This window comes from Oryctolagus cuniculus, chromosome 19 (assembly GCF_964237555.1).
Source record: "Oryctolagus cuniculus chromosome 19, mOryCun1.1, whole genome shotgun sequence".
Taxonomy (NCBI): Eukaryota; Metazoa; Chordata; class Mammalia; order Lagomorpha; family Leporidae; genus Oryctolagus; species Oryctolagus cuniculus.
The window spans coordinates 39627915-39634707 of NC_091450.1; the positions used below are offsets into that span (position 1 = coordinate 39627915).

General features: G+C 56.1%; 1 protein-coding gene across 2 annotated transcripts in view; it reads right to left on the reverse strand.

Moving 5' to 3' along the window:
• RNF216 (ring finger protein 216) overlaps positions 1-5196 on the reverse strand; it is a 138655-nt gene extending 133459 nt beyond the window's left edge. For both annotated transcript variants that reach the window (XM_070064338.1, XM_051839048.2), the window contains exon 1: positions 5034-5196. The gene's annotated coding sequence lies outside the window, so the exon portion shown is untranslated. The remainder of the gene's footprint in view (positions 1-5033) is intronic.
• Positions 5197-6793: the final 1597 nt, after the last annotated feature.

Below are 6793 nucleotides of genomic sequence, written 5' to 3' on the forward strand. Positions count from 1 at the left end.
GAAGAATAAAATTCCATCATAAACTGGGGCACTGATGTGCCAATCCCAAGGAATCTTGAAGGGTCACTAGTAATCTGTTTAACTACAGGCCTGACGTCCTAACTAAATTAGACGTAAAATTAATTACATTTTCCTTTGATTTCCAGCATTAAATTGAAGGAAGCTAGTTATGATAAAAGAAAAAGAATTTAAGTTTAGCTACTGGAATTTAGTGTTCAAAATACTTTTTAAGATTTATTTGAAAGGCAAAGTTTACAGAAAGAGAGAAAATAAGGAAGTGATCTTCCAGCTGCTAGGTCATTCTCCAAATGGCAACAACAGCAGGGGCTGAGCCAGGACAAAACCAGGAGCTTTCCTAGGCCATTAGCAGGGAGGCAGATCAGAAACGGAGCAGCCAGGACTTGAACCGGCACCCATATAGGATGCTGGCTTTGCAGGTGGCAGCTAAACCCACTATGCCACAACACTGGTCCTTGTTACCTTGTAATGCTGTGATGAAGATTAAATGAAATAAGAGAGACCAATTTATACATGGTCATTCCATCAAAAGAAAAGCTTTCAGTCCAGTGCTATGGCACAGTAGGCTAAGCCCCTGCCTGAAGCACCAGCATCCCACTTTGATCCAGCTCTCTGCTATGGCCTGGGAAGGCAGTGGAAGATGGCCCAAGTGTTTGGGCGCCTGCACCGCGTGGGAGACCTAGAAGAAGCTCCTGGCTCCTGGCTTTGGATGGGCTCAGCTCTGGCTATTGCGGCCATTTGGGGAGTGAACCAGCGAATGGAAGACCTTTCTCCGCCCTGTCTCTGTAACTCTACTTCAAATTAATAAAGAAAATGCCACACAGCTCTTTCCTGGGAGACTTCGGAGTCCCATCAGTGGAGGAGCACATGTACACAATGAAGCTCACTGTGAATGCGCGGAAGAGAGCAGGGCGAGCGCAGGGCGTCGGGGAAAGCGAGGCAGCTAGTCCAGCCTTCCAGCAGTCTCACAAGGCCACCTCGGAAGTGGATCCCTCGTCCTCACCACCTGTGCTGACAGCAGACTACAGAAAACAGCCCAGGCGAGCCCTCCTCATCTTCTGATGAAACCATCAACAAAGAAAACTCTTACATGTTCTGTGGTGGTCTGTTATGCATCAACAGGAAACTGAGCCAATGGGAAGCAATGCTTTGGAAAATCAACTTCACCGCAATGTGTAAGGCAAATGAGAAGACAACTGGCGCCAGGAAACCAGAGCCAGTGAAGCCTGGAGGGGAGGTAACAGTGTGATGGCGGAGGAATGACATACAAGAGACTGTCTGCAAGTTAGACTCAACGAGATTTCTGTGTGAAACTGGCCATCACCGCAAGGGGAAGAAAGGAACGGGAGTGGACGTGGAAGTTAGGGTTAGGTGACTACAGGATGGAGATGCTAATGAAGAACAAGACAGATGGTGAACTGAGAACACAGGCAGTGTGTGTTCACTGTAACACGTAGACAAAATGAAATGATAAAGGTGGAAGGATGAAATTCATAAATACAGGCATAATTTTATCAACAAGTTTGGAATTTCAGTAGTGCTTGAAAGAGCTCAAAAAATCATGTCATCAGTTGTAGCCACAAGAGGTAAGGTTTTCAACAAAAATTAAAATCAAAATATTCAGCGAGTTGGCTGGTTTTACAGAAAACATTAAGATCTGGGAACTGGGACAAATAAGCACATCTTCATCCACTGTGGACAATAATAAATATTTCTTTTAAAATTTATTTAATTTATTTATTTCAAAGAGAGGCAGAGGCAGAGAGAGAGGTCTTCCATCTGCTGGTTCACTCCCCAGATGGCCACAACGGCTGAAGCTGGGTCTTCTGGGTCTCCCACATGGGAACAGGAGCCCAAGACTCGGGCCATCTACTGCTTTCCCAGTCACATTAGCAGAGGGCTAGATCTGAAGTGGAGCTGCTGGGACTGGAACCAGTGCCCATACGGGATGTCAGCACTGTGGGCTGCAGTTTTACCTTCTTTGCCACAGTGCCAGTCAGTCCCAAAAATAAGTATTTGCAATGAGTTCACAACTGAATCTTCTGTCATGAACCATGACACACTGTCCTTTCCATCCCAAATACTGCCCTTATAGGCTCCATCCCTTGACACAGAATTAAGTTTCCCCCCCTTTAAACCATCAAGCTCATCATGGCAGAATCGAAATCCTAACCACGGCCAGCAGAAGCAGCACACAGAACGCTGCATCACACAGCCTTGCTGACCAGCCTCACCTTCACCTCGCCCTCCATCCACCACTCGGCAGCGACAATGGCTCTGCCTCAACCACACTGTGCCGCCTCCTATCCCGGGCTCCTCGCGCTGGCTGTACTCCTCTTCTACACTGCCTCTTGAGGACCGAATTAAATCCACTCACCCTTCAGCCCTTCACTTCCTCAGAGAAAACCCTTTCCTATTCCCCTCCGTACACCGCCGCCCGCTCCGTGAACTCATACAGCATCCCTCAGCTGTCCAAAGTACTTAGCACAGTAGAAATGTCACTCGGTCACTCAGGACACTGCTCACCACGGCTCTCCATGCTAAACCTTCCAAGAAGGCGGGATCATCTGTTTGATTCATGTTTCTCGCCCCAGGACACAGCACGGTGCCAAGCACAACGCTGCCACTTTGGCAACACTTTGTGAATAGGCAGCATTCACAGGTACAGATGGACAACTAGTGAAAGACTCCGGAAACACTGAATTCAAGTCCTGACCCTGACCTTCAATGTGACCAAGTAAGCTGTTTTCAACATCTTAGTTTCTTCCCCTTAGAAATAGACAATGAGGCCAGTGTTGTGCATAGTAGGTTCAAGACCAGGCTGCTCCACTTATGATCCAGCTCCACGCTAACGGCCTGTGAAAGCAGCGGAAGATGGTCCAAGTGTTTGGGCCCCTACCACCTCCCATGTAGGAGACTCGGATGAAGCTCCTGGCTTTGGCCTGGCCCAATCCTGGCTGTTGCTGTCACCTGGGTAGTAAACCAGCAGGTGGAAGATCTGTCTCTCCTCTCTGTAAGCACGCCTTTCAAATAGGTATTTAAAAAAATATATTAAATAAAGATAATGGGGCCAGCAGTGTGCTGCAGTGGGTTAAACTGTGACACTGGCAACCTACGTCAGACGCCTGTTCAAGTCCCACGACACTTCCAATCCAGCACCCTGCTAAGGCACCTGGAAAAGCAGCAGCAGATGGCCCAAGTACTTGGGCACCTGCCACCCACGTAGGAGACCAGGATGGAGTTTCTGGCTCCTGGCTTCAGCCTGCCCCAGCCAGTTGGCAAAAACAATGGATGGAAGATCTCTGTCATTACACCTTTCAAATAATAATAAAAAACTAGCTGGCGCCACGGCTCACTAGGCTAATCCTCCACCTGCAGCGCCGGCACCCCGGGTTCTAGTCCCGGTTAGGGGGCCAGAGTCTGTCCCAGCTGCTCCTCTTCCAGGCCAGCTCTCTGCTGTGGCCCGGGGAAGGCAGTGGAGGATGGCCCAAGTGCTTGGGCCCTGCACCCCATGGGAGACCAGGAGAAGCACCTGGCTCCTGCCATCGGATCAACACGGTGCGCCGGCCGCAGTGGCCATTGGAGGGTGAACCAACGGCAAAGGAAGACCTTTCTCTCTGTCTCTCTCTAGCTCTGCCTGTCCAAAAAAAAAAAAAAAAAAAAAAAAAACTCTAGCCTGAAGTAAACCAAGACTCCACTAGTGAGCGTAATCAATACTAGCTCATCCTCCCGTCAGCAAACACTCCTCTCCCGCCCATCCTATCTGTATGCTTTCAGTCTCCGAGTCAGAACCCAAATCATTAGACTTTACTACAAGGCCTTCAAAGGTTTTTTTTTTTTTACGATTTACTTATTTGAAAGTTAGAGTTACAATGACAGAGGAAGAGACAAAGAGATTCTATCTGCTGGTTGACTCCCCAAATGGCCACAACAGCCAGGGTTTGAGCAGGGAGGCAGGAGCCAGACTCCTCCGGGTCTCCCACGCAGGTGCAGGGGCCCGACGACCTGGGCCACCCTCTGCTGCTTCCCCAGGCCACAGCAGGGAACTGGATCGGAAGTGGAGCAGCCGGGACTCCAACTGGTGCCCGTACAGGACGCCTGCAGCGGGTTAACTCACAGAGCCACTCAACAGCTCTCTCTTCAGAGGGGTCCCTGTGTGCAGCGTCTAGCGAGGGTTACGCAGGGGTGCAAACTCTGCCCTAAGCCCGCCAGCCTGCTCCTCCAACTCACCACCATGCCCTACCCACAGGGCACAGTGAATTAACCGGACACAAGGCAAAGCCACGGAGGCCACTGCTTAGGCGACCTCCCCAAGTCGGGAAGAGGCCGGGGGCTTTTCCCTGTCCTCTTCCCGCCTCCTTCCAGGGCACGGAGACGATGTTCTGTCTGCACGGTCGAATCCCCAAGGACGACTGCCCCCAAGTCGCCGACCGCGACGACTGGAGCTGGCACCGGTTCGGAGCGGCCGCCAGGCTCCACAGCAGAGGCCAGAGCTGTCTCGGGGCCGGGCCGCCCGCGCGCCCCGCGCCGCCCCGGGACCCCGGCCCCGCTCGGTGACAGGCGCCAACTTCCGCCGAGATCCCGGGACCGACGGCGAAAGGTCGGCACCCGGGGGCTGCGGGGAGCAGGGTTCAAAGTCGCGGTCCGCCTCCTCCGGCCGGCCGAGGCCGCGCGCGCGGCTGCACGGACCCCGCGGGTTCCAGCCCGGGACCGGCGGAGCGAGGACCCCCGAAACAGACGCGCGGGCCGCCCCGCGCAAACTTCCCGAAGTGGCGGGAGCGGGGCGCCCGGACGCCCGCAGCCCTTCCGCCCGCTCCAGCCCCGGCTCCAGCGGCTCGGCGGCGTCCTGAGCCGGGCCCAGACCCCGGCCCGCGCCCCCTCGGCCCGGCCGCCCTCACAGCCAGCCCCTCGCGGCCCTGGCCCCCGCCCCCACTCCCACAGGGACTCCCACCGGGCGGCGGGCAGACAGGCCGCCTCGCCTCAGGCCCCGCGGCCAAGCCGGCCTCGCCACCCACCTCGCCGGCTCGCGACGCGAGCTCGCCCGGCCGCCCGCCGCCGCGGCGTTCAGTCAGCTGGCTCTACCGCCGACAGGTCCGCCACCGCCACCGCCGCCGCCGCCGCGCTCCTTCCGGCCCTGCCGCGGCGTCACCTCGCGCCTGCGCACAGCGCCCCCTCCCGACTGCTGACAGGAAGAACCATAGAGGCACGCGGGGCGCTGGGGAGGAGAGACCATAGAGAGGGCCGCCTAGCCGCGCCCCCCTGCGGCGGGCCGCCCGCGGGGCCTCGACTCCCCCACGAGGCGGGAGGACGAAAGGACGGGAGGCCCCCTGCTCGACCCCTCTCGGTGGAGAGGAAGGGATTGGAGGGCAGGTGGCCGTGGGAGGGCCAGGTGCCCGCTTATTTGCAGCCCCCGCCTTTGGTAAGTCGCCCATCGCTTCCTCGCGAAGTGCCCTGACGGCTGCGTGCGTGCTGGGCGCTGTTCGTAGGAATGGCGGGTGCCATACTTGAGGAATACTGTGACGTTTTAGTTGGGCGGCCAAGAACTAACTAACAAGACTGACTCAGGCAGGGTGTGTTGAGGCCGCAATTCAACCCAAGGAGGGTGGGGGGAATACATAAAGCAATAATAAATAAATAAAGCAATGAGAAGGGGTAGTGTGGGTGGCTGGAGAAAGCCATTTCCCCCAGAAAAGCAGGTGTTTGAGCCAAAACTTTGAAGGCGGTGAGGGCTTGAGCCGTGGGGACCACCCGGGCTAAGAACACCTCCATAGAATGATCTGGAAGCGGGGAGGGGCCGCTGTGGCGCACTCAGCTTCCCGCGCGAGTCCGGGCGGCCCCACTTCCGACCCAGCATTCCTTTCTCCTGCTTCCCGGAAGTGCTCGTGCCCCTACCGGCCACGTGGGAGACCCGGATGGAGCTCTTGGCTTCCGCTGCCGCCATTTTGGGAGTGGGCCCGCGGGTGGGAAATGGCTGTCTCCCCTCCTCACTGTAACGTTGCCTGTCAGATAAAATACTTAAAAAACAAGGAGAGAGGGGCTGGAGGGTTAAAGCCCCGGCCTGCGGCGCTGGCGTCCCATACGGGCGCTGGTTTGAGGCCTGGCCGCTCCACTGCCGACCCAGCTCCCTGCTAATGTGGGAGACTCGGAGGAAGCTCCTGGCTCCCGGCTGCGGATCGGCTCAGCTCCGGCCGTTGAGGCCATCTGGGGAATGAACCAGCAGATGGAAGACCTCTCTCTCTGTCTCTGCCTAACTCTTTCGTTCAAGTAAATAAAAGTAGGGGCAGAGGCCCTGCACAGGCATGTGTCCTCCCTCCCCCCCAGGGCTGCAGCATCCAGGTGTTCCCCGCGGGGAGCAGGGGCGTGAGTGGTGTCTCCGGCTGCTGGGAGAGTGTAGAGAGGGCCGGGGAGAAGCAGGAAGGCCGGTCTGGGGCTACTGCAGGAGTCTAAATGGCAGACCGTGCTGGCAGACTGGTACGGTCGGGGAGGGGGAGGAGGCGGTGGCAAACGGACAGACCTGCAGGCTGTGTGGTGGCCACGCTGGTATCCCTTACGAAGGCGGGGCCCAAGGACTTGCACCGTCTTCTCCTGCTTTCCCAGGCCATAGCAGGGAGCTGGATGGGAAGTGGAGCAGCCGGGACTCGAACCGGCATCCATATGGGATGCGGGCACTGCAGGTGGCAGCTTTGCCCACTAAGCTATGCTACAGCACCAGCCCCTAAAAATATTTTTTAAATAAATAGAATAAAAAGATGGCTTGCAGGTGGAGTGGGTGTAG